Genomic DNA, 17,211 nt, shown 5'->3' on the forward strand with positions numbered 1-17,211 from the left:
CTGAGAGGATTCGATCCGACATCGAGATGGGAATCCGATGTGACTTAGTGGATAGAGCATCAGCACGTAGAGCTGAAAACCCGGGTTCAAATCCCGGTGCCGGAGAGAATTTTTCTCTGTTCCACTCAACGTTCATCATATAATGACGCAGAATATCTGCACGGAAATATCATATGTAGCCTACTTCGGTACATTATAATAATATAGAAATACAGGTTGATTAATTTTATGTTAACATTTTTAACTTCCCCCCATAAATTTTTAAAATTTTCTTCGAATACATTTCAAGTTTTCGTTTCGTCGGGACTGATGAGCAGGTAAAATTTGGGACGATTTCTTGCCCTCTTATTGGATGAAGTAGACGTGATTCTCTAAAGAGCCTTGTATAAACTATTAATATACTTGAGCATTAATACCAAGTTTACATACCGATTTTCGTAAATATAACTATAATATATATTAGGAATTATTACAATAATTATTGCACACCTGTTTTGTATAACTTTATTTTTTAATATAATTTACACATAGTAATTTGTACAATACAATTTGTGAAATAAGCCAGATATGTAACTTTTTTAATGATAAAGAGAGCATCTCATGTATAATCCTCTGAGTGCGTATTAAATTATTTAATTTTTTGTATGTTTTTCGAATAACAGTTCACGAAGACAAACCATGAACAATAATATTATTCACATGATAAAGTAGCTGAACTGTTAAAACGTGTAGCCTAGTTATAATTAGAAAGTATGTGTTGAACTCAAGATACTAATATTTATTATTATTTAAATCATCCGTCTAATTACATCTCTGGAATAACAGTACATTATGTTAATAATATATGTGAAGAATACAGGGGAAAAACAATCAAAGTTAAGGGTGATGTCAGTATATTACTGCAAAATTTATTGCTGTTCCTAATGAATAAGTAGGAAAGAATGACTGTATCCGTGGTGGTAATTCTCCTTTATCAGATTTAATAAGAAAAACACTAAAGTTCACGTGTTCATAATTCTTGTGTTCGCTTCGTCTGCGATGTCCGTCGCGCTGTCCACATTACTCCATCCTTCCAAACTCAAACTGGCTAAGGCTTAACAAACGTAGAAATTTTCATTCCCTTGTTCTTCTTTTCCAAGTCCTTCACACCTCTACACCCACCTACCTTGCCTCCCGTTTCAGTTACCTGTCATCATATCATAATCTCTTCACAGCACGAAAAACAGCCGCATACTAGCCATACCAACACATAAGAGATCATCATATTCATCATCATACACAATCTCGCTCTCGCGCTTGTGGAATACTTTACCCAGTGACATCAGAGACTGTCGAAATTTAGTAGCGTTCAAAAACAAACTTATTAAGCATTTTCTTACTGCGTAGAGTAGGTTTAATTTTTACTTAATTAATAAAAAAAATTTCTCTCTTCTTAACTTTTACAATAAACTGTCTAGCCTTTATTAATCAGTTAATCTTTTAGTACTCTGACTTTTATTGTATTTGTAAATTTAATATTAATTGTAATTATAATTGTAATTGTATTCTTAACATTGCAGTTGTAATCCCCTGGTAGAGGGGAAGAGAAGGCCTGATGGCCCTATCTCTACCAGGTTAAATAAATAAATAAATATATAAAATAAATAAAGTTTGCAGTAATATTCTGAATTAGATGACATCACCCTTATGAGCATTGTAACTTTCATTGTTTTTCCCTATAGTCTTCATATGTTATTTTCTAGAAATTTCCAGACATGGTTACAATTTGTGTTAATGAAATATTTTAGTCGTATGAAATTGTTGGGTTTTTGCAACCCTGTCATAAAAGTAGAAACATTCAACATTTCGGAAATAAGTGTCATAGATAGGCCTAAATTGCCCGCTGTTATTTTCTAGAAATTTCCAGACATGGTTACAATTTGTGTTAATGAAATATTTTAGTCGTATGAAATTGTTGGGTTTTTGCAACCCTGTCATAAAAGTAGAAACATTCAACATTTCGGAAATAAGTGTCATAGATAGGCCTAAATTGCCCGCTGTTATTTTCTAGAAATTTCCAGACATGGTTACAATTTGTGTTAATGAAATATTTTAGTCGTATGAAATTGTTGGGTTTTTGCAACCCTGTCATAAAAGTAGAAACATTCAACATTTCGGAAATAAGTGTCATAGATAGGCCTAAATTGCCCGCTGTCCGAGATCTGTTGAGATTATATTGATTTGTGAGTGTTAGCCGATTTTTATAGGTTATTCTATGTGTATATAAATTGTCATTTAGGCCTATCATAAAGTAGAATTAGGATATGAATTGTAAATCGCGTAATTATGTATAATGTTTAGTTAATATTTCATTATAGCCCATATAAGCTTGTTAATGTACATGAAAATGATTTTTATACTTAAGTATGACTTTACTATTTTTGTCATTGTTTCGTTATATATTTCACTTCTGGTAGTGTGGAAGAGAAGGCCTCATGGCCTTAACTCTACCAGAATATAAATAAATAAATCTACGTTTTAAGGCTGGTTCACAATAAACTGGAAACGAGAATCGGAACGAAAATGAAAACTGTCAAATAGTTAAAATGTGTACATTTAAATGTGAGCATTCACAATTAACAAAAAGCTTGCCGGAGCCCAGGATCGGGAACGGAGAGTTCGCCAAGTTTCAACTTTGGCGTTCACGTTTCCGATCACAGCCCACTAGATTAATTCTATTGCCATCTAAAAGCTATTTTGTCGTCGTATATTTTGCAGAAAGAAGACCGTGACATAACCTATGCATTATTTTGTTCTGTGCTGTGCACCATGGAGCAAGTTTTATTTGATGATATTCTAATATTGAGTGTTGAGGAAAATCCTCACGATTACGATAAGCGGCGCGCCTCGTATAAAGATGAGAAAATGAAGGAGAATACGTGGCTTGCAATAACTGCATCTTTGAATACCGATCGTAAGTAAATCAGATTTTATTACTGTATTGGTTGTATTACACACTACATATTCATGCTTCAATTCAATAACTACTGTCGTGTTCATTTTTGTTATATTACAAATGTTTCTTCTCTAATTATTTTACGTTATGGTAGACTTAAAATAGGTTCTGATAATAAAGATGCATGGGCATATTTATAGTACCGTGCCTAATGAAATGTTTCAGTTGAAATTTCGAAGTTGGTTAACCTGTGTTTATGTTGGCTGCCTTGTACTCATGAGAGAACGCCATTGGTCAATTATACACAAATAACATCAGAATGCGTAATATCGACTTTACATATCGTTATTGACATGCATATCGATATGCATAGTCGTCTACGTTCTCGGTTTATTGTGAATCAAAAATTTTCATATTCACGTCCTCTGCTTCTCGTTTTCTCCTGGTTCTCGTTCCCGGTTTATTCTGAACCAGCCTTTAGTCTTAAATCAAACAATGTTTTGGTATTTCTATTAGAGCCTATACAGTAATAAGTACGAGTCAGTAATGAATCCAGCAAGGTTTGACAAATGCTCGATAACCCAACTGCAACTTTGTCCATCCCGTGGAAACAGAGCACAGAAGAGAAGACAGTACAAAGAGGACGAAACAAATAGGGGAGGAGGGAAAGGCAAAATTGGGGCAATTATTGTACGTCCAGTCTAACGATCAGATCCTTGTACCAAAGTTGACAGGACGACTTCCTTGTTTGGATAATTTCACACTAGAGTGCACTGTGGTGCGCGGCTCAGATTAGCGATGAGTCCAACGATTTCCAATGGCATGAGACTGCTGGCTGGTTAGACCACACTGGCGCAATCCTAACTTTATAGTAAATCCAATATTTACCATGGAATGGAGATTGTTTACTGTTGTAAGTTATGCTGCTATCGCAAAACAATGGAATTCAATGCAATATTGCACATGGGATATTACCCTCTTCCAACAATTCCGAAATACACTATTGTACGGTTAATACAGCGCTGCTTATATTGAAACGCTCGACTCTTCCACGGAGTCAAAAACTAGAAATATGAAATTAACAAGAATTTACTTTTTTGCATTAAAAGTTCTAGAGTGCGACCTATAATAATGTTTCTCTTCCCTTGATTTCTTTCGTTTGAAGTTCTTCTATAACATTACATGAGGCGTTCAGATCTAAAGTGGATCAAGTCACAAATTTTCAAATATGGAGTTTAATTCATTTTCTGATTATCTGAAGTTGGATCTTTTCCGAGCAATAATGGATCAAGTCTTAATTCCAAGCATTCGCTGGTAGGTGACACTAGGAAACACACACGTTAGGTCCTTTATATAATATCCACAATTTTAATATCCATTTTATTATGACCATTACATAAAAGTCCATTACACTATGACCATAAACATATGTCCTATGAAGTATATGTCCACTTTATTTTAGTCCAATTGCACAAATTTTATGTCCACATTTTTACGTCCACTACATGATTGCACAATACATTATGTTCATCTACAAATTTACTTCAATTCCCTACTCAATCTCCTCTGCCTGTTCATCTTCATACAGTTCAGATGATAACTAATAGCTTTGAGTTAAGTCCTGATGTGTCCTTCTTCGATGTAGTGGTTGTAATTCCGAACAATCTCTTCTACTCGACTTAAATTTTGTAGGTACGATCTTTCAATAGGGTGTCGCACATTCAAACGCCCGCCAAGCAATTGGATTATTATAATTTCATTATTCCTTTGATTTTTCTTGATAAATTCCATGAATTTCCAGACCGACGCGTGATGTGTGACGATGTGCTTCTGAAAGCGATTGTGCCAACCCTCGACTATGTTAGTTGTTCGATGTTGTCCTGCCAGAACCTGATTATAAGTGTTCCATATTTCAGATGCGAATCTAGTTGGCATTGCTCTTCTTCCTCGAGCAGGTGTTCCTCGGATGTAAGTTCTTTCCATGTATAATGCTAAATCCATTATATCAGGCTCAATATTATCTACAAGGCTATCAAAAACAGCCTGAACATCTTCCAGTGGTACAAAAGGAATTGACTTAAATAAAAGTGGACATAACAGTCATGGACCCAAAAAAAATGGGCGCACATAAAATGTGAACATAAATGAAAGTGGACAAAAATATTAGAGGACATAAGTCATATGGACACGGTTTCAATGGACTTAACGTCTTGGAAGCGACACGAGTCACTTTTGGCTCAGATTATTTGTTACGATGTTCTGAACCATAGTGGATCAAGTCACCAAAGCGTTGCGTCCATTAACATCACAACTTTTATGTTTTATAAATCTAGAATTTGAGGATGGAGCAATAAAATTATTGCTAGTCAAATTAAATAATCCACTAGAGCAAGTTAACTTTAAGTCCTATTATCTCAAAACTACGTCTCATGGACTTGATCCACTTTAGTTCTGAACGCCTCATATTTTTACAATAAGTTCGATACAAAAATAAAAAATATGAGTCCCGCACCGTAACGTCGCGGTCTAAGGCATCCTGCCTAGGACTCGCGTTACGGGATGCGCGCTGGTTCGAGTCCTCATGGGGGAAGAAATTATCTCATGAAATTTCGGCCAGTGTATGGGACCGGTGCCCAAGTAGCATCGTGATGTACTTGGGGACTTATGATAGGTAGAGAAAATCCGGTTTCGTAAACCAGCTATAACGGCTGGAGAGATCATCGTGCTAACCACACGATACTTTCATACTGGATGGATGATCGTCCACCTCTGCTTCGGCATGTGGACGTGAGGTCAGTAGCCGGCTGGTCGGTCTTGGCCCTTCAGGGCTGTAGCGCCATGGATTTACTTTTTTTTTTTTTTTTACAAAAAAGAAATATGAACATTAAAGAATCATTCGTAACATGATAAAGGACTGAATTTTTGCGAAATGCATGTCACGTGTAAAGAAAACGTATGTGTCATCAACGTAACACAGCTATTTGTGTGTGAGCTGCAATTCTGTAGGCCTAATTTAGACCTAAAACTCACTACTGCAGAATATTGACTGACACTGTTTCAACTACTAGATTATTTAACGTCGATTGAATTGATGATACCGAGATGATATCTAGCGCGATGAGGTCGAGGATTCCCCATGGATTACCTGACATTCGCCTTACGGTTGGGGAAAACCTCGGAAAAACCCAATCAGGTGATCAGTCCAAGCGGGAATCGAACCCACACCCGAGCGCAACTCTGGTTCAGTAGACAAACGCGCTACCGCCTGAGCTACAACGGTGGCTCTCAATATCTGCATTTGCTAACATTGTGTTTAGGTGCATCTTTCGTATCTCCACAAAAACAATGAAGGAGTTTCTTTCACATAATTCATAATCGTAATTAATTGCAAGAAATGCCGTGGCCCTGGCTTTCTTGATGCAAGTCGCATGACGCTGTTGATGCACTGAGCTCGGTTATTGTTTATGTGGATCAACGGCCGCCCAGCGACTTCATTACGGTTTACATTTTACATTAGCCTCTGTATAATTCACGAGCGTTCTTGTAATCCATCCTCGGAGACAGATGCCTTTGTTAAATAATCCAAACAGTGATTTTCCTTAGACTCATGCATCATGAACGCGTATTTATAAGTGAGGCAAGGTTGATGACACTGACTAGCATATCACGTTTTACGTTTACCCACAAATTCAACCACAATGTCGAATTTCGTATAAATTTAATACGACTACTACTCTTTTACTACGTCACACTACTTTTAACCAATAAAACGGTACGAAAGGACGTCTTTCAACCAATCATGGCTGCTTATCGCACAATTTTATCGCGTCCCTAGCATTTGTTTAATTTTATCGCGTCCCTAGCATTTGTTTATTTTTATCACTACTCTAGCATTTGTTTCTTTGTTTGCCAACATTTCAAACTGCACTGGTCTGGACGTCAAAAAACAGAAAATTACAAACCGCTCCAGTCGATTCACAGCACTTTCAAATATGACTCGCATTGGCATTCAAGAACAAGAATTAATAAAGATTACTGGTCATATATGAAGAGCACCATTCGGAAATTCTGAATAAGTTGAGGGATACACCATGTACATCAACGAGTTCACTTCTTTTACGCACACGTCTAATATAACATCAACTGAACCACCAACCACTAAAACATTCAAATTTGAAAATTGTACTTTCAATAATTGTTTCCTTTAAAATTATTCAGGTTTATTTTTCATTTCATCATCGTTAATTAAAACTTATCTTGTTTATTTAATCATCCCTAATTAAAACTCATCTTGTTTATTTAATCATCCCTAATTAAAACTTTTCCAACACTTCTTTATATTATTTAGGTTATGTTTGTTATAGCTTCTGCTATGTGATATTATGGATAGTCACGTATCAGAGATTGTTTAATACTAACATTTATTGAAAATCATCTGTCAAGTGACGTTGATTACTGGGATTCGGATAATTGAAGTGGAATGCAACTGTTTTAATAAAAATGAAACTGAATCAACAAAGCCTTCTTGACTAGTAACCGTCCACAAAGTTCAATGAAGATTCCATAGTTGGCACAACTGATAACAAGAAAAAATAATCATGAAACACTACTGCCATCTAGCGTAATGTTGAGATGGTACAATAATACATTTGAAGACAGTTGTATTTTCGTAAGCCAATTAATATTTTATTGTATTGGAGTACTTTGTTACTTCTAATCTTTATATACTTTCTTCTAATCGTGTAATAGTAATTAAATCCCACTCAAGTTTTGATTTTCTCAAGATAAATCAAAACCTCTAATGAGATTACTGTTGACTATTACACTCTTACTACGTCATACTACTTTTGACCAATAAAACGGTACGAATGGACGTATTTCAACCAATCATGGCTGCTTATCGCACAATTTTATTGCGTCCCTAGCATTTGTTTCTTTCTTTGCCAACATTTGAAACTGCGCTGGTCTGGACGTCAAAAAAAAATATATATAAAATTACAAATCACTCCAGTCGATGCACAGTAGTTTCAAATATGACTCGCATTGGCATTCAAGAACAAGAATTAATAAAAATCACTGATCATACCTATGTATCTTCTGAAATCCGATTTACAAATAAATGAAGAGCACCATTCGGAAATCCTGAATAAGTTGAATACACCATGTAGGCCTAAATCAACGAGTTCCACTTCTATTACGCACACGTCCAATATAACATCAATTGAACCACCAACCACATTCAAATTTGAAAATTGTACATTCAATAATTATTCCTTTTAAAATTATTCATTCGGAAATCCTGAATAAGTTGAATACACCATGTAGGCCTAAATCAACGAGTTCACTACTATTACGCACACGTCCAATATAACATCAATTGAACCACCAACCACATTCAAATTTGAAAATTGTACATTCAATAATTATTCCTTTTAAAATTATTCATGTTTATTTTTTATGTCATCGTCGTTAATTAAAACTTTTCTAACACTTGTGTACAGTATATTAGTTAGGTTATGTTATAGCTTCTGCTATATGATATTATGGATAGTCACGTATCAGAGATTGTTTAATATTAAGATTTATTGAAAATCATCTGTCAAGTGACGTTGATTACTGGGATTCGGATAATTGAAGTGGAATGTTGCATTTTAATAAAAATGAAACTGAATCAACAATGCCTTCTTGACTAGTAACAGTCCACAGAGTTCAGTGATGATTCCATAGTTGGCACAACTGATACCGGTAACAAGAAAACAATCATAAAACACTACTGCCATCTAGCGTAATGTTGAGATGGTACAATAATAATAATAATAATAATAATAATAATAATAATAATAATAATAATAATAATAATACTTATTTGTCAGAAATCAGTGTACAAGGCCTGGATATGACATCGTCAGGTTCGATAGTTGATACATTTGAAGACAGTTGTATTTTCGTAAGCCAATTAATATTTTATTGTATTGGAGTACTTTGTTACTTCTAATCTTTATATACTTTCTTCTAATCGTGTAATAGTCAATTAAATCCAACTCGAGTTTTGATTTTCTCTAGATAAATCAAAACCTCTAGTGAGATTACTGTTGATAAAAATCCTAGCCACAGAATCTACATTACTTACCTACCTATCTGCCTATCCACCCACCTACCTACCTACCTACCTACCCACCCACCCACCTCCAGTTATTTACCCATCTCATATCTATCCAACCATCCTCCTATCCAATCATCAGTGTTTCCATTCCCTTGCCAAGGCTTCTTCTAAATTCAAATTTGGACTCTTTTCGATCTGACAGTAGATAAACACAGAGTGAGACTCCTTAGAATTGGATTCGACACAACACGAAACTCCGAGACGATATAGAATGTGACATTGACAAGGACGAATACCTGTGCTTAGTCGAGACTTGGAAACCATAGTAGTGGCTTCTGTGAAGTGTCCCAACTGTAGCTTAATTGTAGATAGCTTGACCACTGAACACCTACATGAGCTACATAAACTATTCCGAAGTACAATTTGTGGATTTGCTCAATTCACCCTGCTTTCCATTCTGCACACTGCCAAGCACATGAATGACAAGCTAGGTCGTATTATGAAACATTGCCTCTATCGTGACATTTATACAAAAACATTTTTAAATTAAAATGCCTGAAGCAAGATAGTAAAATATTACGCAGTACGTGAGAAGGTTTCATCACTTACATCTTGTGCAACGCAACACCTGCGTAACAATAAAATGTGAATATATTCAACACTTTTCCACAATTCCGAGAGCAAATTTCACATTTCCCTTCACACTTCTCACACTTGTGAACTAACCTTTACATTTTCATAACCCTTGTTCACTATAGCATAGAGAGAAAGGTTATTTAAGTACAAATGTTGTTTCGGAAACTCTTTTTAAACAAATCAGCAGGTTAAATCGTAGACAACTCTGTATGCACAGGTAACTGTCGTTCCAGAAACCGGGCATAAATCTCTATTTTAATGTTTCTTTACAGCAATATTAATGCCGTAATGAGTACTAATGGTAAAATCATCAATTTAGAATGATGAGAACATTAGCATTACGATAAAACCGATTCGAAGGAAAGAACCGATGATGCTTTGTTGAACAGAAGAGGATTATACTATATGACCACAGTCTAGTATATACAGTCGCGAAGCTCAATACGTAGTAAATATGCAAACATTAGATAGTTGCTCACCACTAGGATCGCTAATATCGCCTCATTACAGGCAATGCAAAATAGTATCGTCACAGTCTATTGTTTCTAGCACCCTCAAAACTCAAGCTTCGTGACTGTATATAGTAGACTGTGATATGACCATCAAGTCATCATATACTGTACAAATACAAAACGTGACATTCAAAGATCAAATATAGGTCTAAAGTGTGAGTTTTAAGGGGAGATAGACGAGATTCCCCCACCCCCAACTACAAAAAAAAATCTCCATCTGTTCATACAATGTTTATCCGAATCAGGTACTGTAAGTTCCCCGCCCAACATTTCGTTATAAATGAATTGGCAAACGTATATCATTTCACACACCACTTGATAAATTATTATTATTATTATTATTATTATTATTATTATTATTATTACTATTATTATTACTATTATTATTATTATTATTATTATTATTATTAATTTGTTCCATATCATTTGTATTATATATGATTCCATCCTTTAATTTTCAATTATTATTTTTTGTCATTATTTTAAATAATTATTCCAATGTACTTTTATTGTAATTTATACTCGACCATGCTGAAATGTAGTAATTATACACCTGATAGCAGCCATTTAATGGACCTCATTAAAGTACACCTATTCATTAAAGTTCAGGTGTTCCACCAATCAGAAAATACCATTGTAGTAATATGAAAGCGCAAGTATCGATTATTCTCGGATATGCCACGGAGGCTGGAAATCAAATACTGTCGCAGAAGGTTATGTTGAAGAATCGATCCAAAATAAAATTGAAATCTCAAATACAATATTAAACTCAGTCGAAAAAAACAACACACAAATTAACATCAATTCACAGTCATCTTCCAGCCTTTCACAAAGCACATTCCCGTAAATTCATTTCACCAATTGCACAATAAATCACCTATATTTGAAATAAAGTCAGTTCCATTACTTTAATAATTAGCGTTAATTGTAAATAATATTCAAATAAAATCAATTTGTCATCTCGTTTTTCAATGTCTAATTCAATTTCAATGTTATATCAAGATTGTTTATTTTACTCTCTAGATTATATCAAGGTCAATGTCGACATTTGTTTCTCGGAAAAAATCAATACTTTCGCGTCTGCGCACATCTCACAATTTACGAGGTATTGCACAAGGTCAGTTCCGCTCCTCAGTCAGATAAGAATAACATGAATACTTATGAACAATTTCAAGTTAGAAATATGGTCGAGCATTAAAAGTCGTATGAAACTTAACTATAATGGTAATTAAGACGCTCGTATGAAAATTATGAAACTCGCTTGCGCTCGTTTCATAAACATACTCGCGTCTTAATTACTACCATTATAGGCTCGTTGCATAATGTACTATTATATCATTGTTAATGTTTCTGTAATGAACTGTTCTGTGCAGAAATGTTATTGGCCCCTGATGTTGTACAACACATCAAATATTAGTAAATGCATGAATGAATGAATAAATGAATGAATGAATGAATGAATGAATGAATGAATGAATGAATGAATGAATAATTATTACAAAGTAACTGTTTGCTGTTCACTGTTCAAATTATTTTGCAATGCCAGCCATATGTTTTACAGAGACTATTACACTTTTACTACGTCATACGACTTTTGACCAATAAAAAGGTAGGGAACGACGTGTTTCAACCAGTCATGGCTGCTTATCTTACAATTTTATCACCTCCCTAGCATTTTTTGACAACATTATACTTTCAATAACTGTACCTTTTAAAATGATTCATGTTTATTTCATTATCCTTGATATTAAATCTTTTCTATAATTTATCTCTGTTTATATTATTTAGGTTATGAACTTCTACTGTATGAGATTATGTATAGTCACGTATCAGAGATTGTTCAATATAGATAATTGAAGTGGAATGCAACTGTTTTAATAAAAGTGAAAGTGAATCAACAATGCCTTCTCGACTAGTAATCGTCTATAGAGTTCAATGAAGATTGTATTGTTAGTACAACTGGTAACAAGAGAACAGCAGATCATAACACACTACTGCCATCTAGCGGAATATTTGTAATGATGAGATAGTACAATAATACATTTTCAAGACATATTAGTATTTTCGTAAGTCAATTAATATTTTACTGTATTATAGTACTTTATATCTTCATTCTTTGTATATTTTCTTCTAATCATGTAATAGTCAATTAAATTCCACTCGAGTTTTGATTTTTTCTAGACTTTTACTACGTCATACTACTTTTGACCAATAAAACGGTACGAAAGAACGTCTTTGAACCAATCTTGGCTGCTAATCGCACAATTTTAACGGTTCCCTAGCATTTGTTTGTTTTTATCACTATCCTAGCGTTTCTTTGTTTGCCAACATTTAAAACTGCAAATTCTTTACGGTACTATAAAACACCCTTTGCCATCGTAATTTGTTTCCCGCATAGATAGTCGACTGAAAATGGCGGTTCCGTTCAAACGTTTTGATGAAGGTAACATTAGTGAAACAAAATTTTAGTAAGTCAATTAATATCTATTCTATTATATTAGAGTACTTTATTTCTTTTAATCGTGATATACTTTCTTCTGTTTTTATCACCTCCTTACCATTTCTTTCTTTGTTTGCCAACATTTCAAACTGCAATTTCTCTATGTTACCATACTATAAAATATGCTTTGCGATCGTCATTTATTTACAGCATAGACAGTCAACTGAAAATGGCGGCTCCGTTCAAGCGTTTTGGTGAAGCTAACATTAGTGAAATAAAATTTCAGTAAGTAAATTAATATTTTATTGTATTAGAATACTTTATTTCTTCTAATCTTTATATACTTTCTTTTAATCGTGTAATAATCAATTAAACCCCACCCGAGTTTTGATTTTCTCTAGATAAATCAAAACCTCTGGTGAAATCCATACATAATATTATAACAGCAGATCAATCTTGCAGACTAAATGAGGTCAATTACTATAGAACCAGTGTCAAAATCTGTGTAAGAAAACTGATATATTCCAGCCGAAAATCTGTGGACAGAATAAGCGTTAGGAAAGAGTATATAGTATATCATATTTCTCTGGCTTGATTTTGAGAGCCCACAGAGATAAAAAAAAAAGTTGGACGAACTGAGCTGCTCTGTCATTACCATAATAACAGGCTTAATTAGGAGACTTCCATATATATATATATATATATATATATATATATATATATATATATGAGATCGCTCGCGGTAGAGTATTCACAGCACAGGAATAATTAAATTGAGTACGAATTATAATGTTAAGCCTTGCAGGCGAAGAGCGAATAATGTGTCTAGTTGCCCTTGTCCGGCAGATGAGACAGAACAGAAATACAGCTACCTTCAAATTTTATAGAACGGTTCACTTACTGCTGCAACCACTGAAATCTGACACAAAACAGAGGGCATAATTTTGTTGCCCATTATTTATTTTTATTGGGTTATTTTACGACGCTGTATCAACATGTACGTTATTTAGCGTCTGAATGAAATGAAGGTGATAATGCCAGTGAAATGAGTCCAGGATCCAGCACCGAAAATTACCCAGCATTTGCTCGTATTGGGTTGAGGGAAAATCCCGGAAAAAACCTCAACCAGGTAACTCGCCCCAACCGGGATTCGAACCCGGGCCACCTGGTTTCGCGGCCAGACGCGCTGACCGTTACTCCACAGGTGTGTTGCCAATTATCCTGTACCACTTTGGAATATTTTAATATTGTAATATGCTTAAAAGTTGGTGAAAAGTCAGTGAAAAATAAAATAAACTTCATTGTATCAAAATTGGCAATGGACTCGACGTTAAAGATCTAATAGCATGAAGTGCATTCAGCTATGTATTTACCAGAAGCAAAGGGGTACAAGCGACATTTCTAAGAACATGAGTTAAGTGCATCCAGGGCAAGCTAAAACATTTAAAATTTTAGTGGAAAAAGGATACATCTTTTAACCACACCACAAACTAAAATTGAAATAAAAAATTTCACGGAATTTACAAAATCCTAAGAACTTTCAACCACATTTTCTCACAAATAACTTAACTGCACTTATACCCCTTTGCTTCTGACCCCCTCAAATAACATACGTATTTGACCATGTGTGTTGGAACACAGATTAACTTCAGAATATTCGCTACAAATATTCCCTAGTCTTGAACAATGCAGACGTTTACATTGTTAAATATGCCGAGTGACACGATTCCCAGTATTCCGAAAGAACTCTATTACGTTTAATCAGGCCTGGGAGTTATTAACTCGACTGAGTTAATGCAGACTAAAAATAAAATAATCTTTCCTGACTTTTGAATAACCCCACGTGATCCAAAACGTAAGCGAGAATTGGCAAGCCAAAGTGTGCTTGCAACCCCTTCATTCAGGAGCAGAATTCTTGTACACTGACGTTCAAAGATATCTGACACTACTAATCGACTGTGATCGATAATTTGTTGGCGTAAGTGTGGATTCCTTAGTTATTACTTCTATAAATAGATGGCGAAGATAATAGTCACTGTTACCAATCGTAGGAAAATATACCCGTGTTATAGAATTCAATTTTTAACCCCACTCTATTGATTGTAAAACAATACTGAATTTGGCTTGAAAGCGCTTATATTGTCTTTTAGAAGAATAGTTCATGCTTAATCTACATAATAATTTTCCCCGACACTTTTTAACGGCTCCCAATAATGGTGCCAGCTATTGAGAACTAACGGTCAATTTTTCATATCTTTGGTTCTGACTTATCCCGTTGTTAGAAAGTTCGCTTACACGATCATAAAATCATAGGCCAGATACCTTTGAACGTCAGTGTACGTATTGTAAATTTACGATACATAAAACTGGTTAAAAACTATCGTTCGCAGCAGAGTATGAACACACACGAATCTGGAATAAAATGGAGAATATCCTAAACATTCGATCACCAAAAGTAATTCAATGCAATTATTAGGATGACCAGACGTCCGGATTTCGCCGGACACGCCCTGCTTTTTTAGTATTTTGTGAGCGTCCGGCCGGCTTTTTACGATAAAACCAAAATGTCCAGCTTTTTAATTTAATTTAATAATTTATTTAATCTGACAGGATTAAGGCCATAAGGCCTTCTCTTTCATCCTACCAGATAGCACATATAAATACAAAAAAGAAATACAAACACTGATGAAAATGATACAAATTAAGTTAAAGCCCTATAGAGGGTCAACAGAGTCAAAAGTACATTATAGTGCTCTCATCGAGCTAATACAACGAAAATAAAGAAAACAGAGATAGCAATGATGATATTGATAACTGACAATAATAATAATAATAATAATAATAATAGTAGCAATAATAATAATAATAATAATAATAAATACATTACATATTAATTTTCAATTTTACAACAGCATAGTTACAATATTTACTATATGTCATGGGTTAAGGTGAAGTTACGCAACCTGACATGTGTTCAACAAACAATTCCACGAACTAGAATGTGATTTTGTAATTTAAATTTGAATTTTGATATTGTCCGACTGCCTTCCAAGAACATAATGTACCAAATATTGAAATACAGTATATAAGATAAAATCTGAGATCAAAAGTATGTGTTTCTGTCGTTATATGAAAAATATGCATTTTATGAAGTGTTTCCAAACTTTGCTGTATATATGTCAATTCTTCTTTTCAGTAATTGCACATGAAGCCAATGTTGAAAGGGTATTTTAACCAATCAATACTCAATGGTCAGATGAAAGGAACAGACTATCAACAGAAGCAGTAAAGGGTATTGTAACAGTAGAATATAATTTGAAGCATTTTACATGTAAAGGATTTCACCCTATTTATTGAAATCCCGAAAGCTTCTGAAGGACATTTCCTCTTCACAGAAGTATAAACAATAAAATTGTAAGATTAATAACAATGGGTAGCTTTGGTACTGTGTTTGCCTATTGTTTTTATTGTTCTCAGTGAATGAAAAGGAATTTAATGTGTTGTCACGCTTTTTTTTTTCAAAATGTCCTGCTTTTGAACATTTTGATCTGGTCACCCTAGCAATTATTGTTCATTAAGAATGACACATTATATCAAAGAACACGAAGAAACCTTGACTCAGAATTGATGTCTTCAAGATAAATTCTCATAGGATTTAACCAGACGCGAATTCCAGGACCGTTTCGTGAGAAAAACATCGCATAACTGAGCTAAGACTGGGTTAATAAGATCAAATTGACAAACAGTTGTAGTGTGCATTCGGTTTACCAAGTTTTTAAACGTGTTTCGTTTTCATTATCGTCGTTATCAAATATTTGCATTCTGACGCCATATTTGCATGTCATGAACAGATATTTAGCAACTGACACTACATTGAAACCGTAACACTGTACACAACAGATATCCATTAATGTGTTATATCAGCTGCTGAATTCACATTAATCATCTGTTGTTTAAAGACTTCATTTATGTGTTTGCTAACTCTCAAGCATCTGCGAGCAATCTGACAATAGTGAACCCAACAGACGTTGACATTAAGTTGACTTGACATCCGTCATAGAAAGTAATTTATTTTGTTTACCCATGTCTCTTAGTGGTAACATTTCTGTCTATAAATCCATTGGGCTCGAGTTTGGTTCCCGTCAGGCAGAAACGATTCTAATGTATTTGGTGTATAGGCGTATCACTTTTTGACTCTTATTTCTCGGAAGATTACGTATAAAACAGGCATATGCAATCATTATTCATAGTGGTAATATAACTGCATGAAAACTTATTGACTGATAAAGTATAATTTCAATATTTAATACAAAATTGAAATACCAGATCAATATACAAACTGTCGTGAAAGAGTACAGTGGAAAGTTTAGGAATCCAAAATCACCACGTTAACATGGCGCAATGAATTTTTGTACGTAAATTTTTTAAAACAATATTCTAAAATTGTCAAAAGAGAAATTTTCCTTTTGAAAGTCAGATTATGAAAGACGAAAATTAAAGAAAAATATAGATCGAATCTTGGATCCCGCTACGCACTACATATATCTCATTTCCTAGCGTTTTTTACTGGTAAAATTAAACTGAG

At 34.3% G+C, this 17,211-nt stretch overlaps 1 protein-coding gene across 6 annotated transcripts in view; it reads right to left on the bottom strand.

Annotated features, from left to right (window-relative positions):
* The window catches only part of LOC138699820 (trichohyalin-like), a 412,868-nt gene that overhangs the window by 332,014 nt on the left and 63,643 nt on the right, over positions 1-17,211 (bottom strand). The window lies entirely within an intron of this gene.

The sequence above is a fragment of the Periplaneta americana genome, chromosome 5, assembly GCF_040183065.1.
Source record: "Periplaneta americana isolate PAMFEO1 chromosome 5, P.americana_PAMFEO1_priV1, whole genome shotgun sequence".
Classification (NCBI taxonomy): domain Eukaryota; kingdom Metazoa; phylum Arthropoda; class Insecta; order Blattodea; family Blattidae; genus Periplaneta; species Periplaneta americana.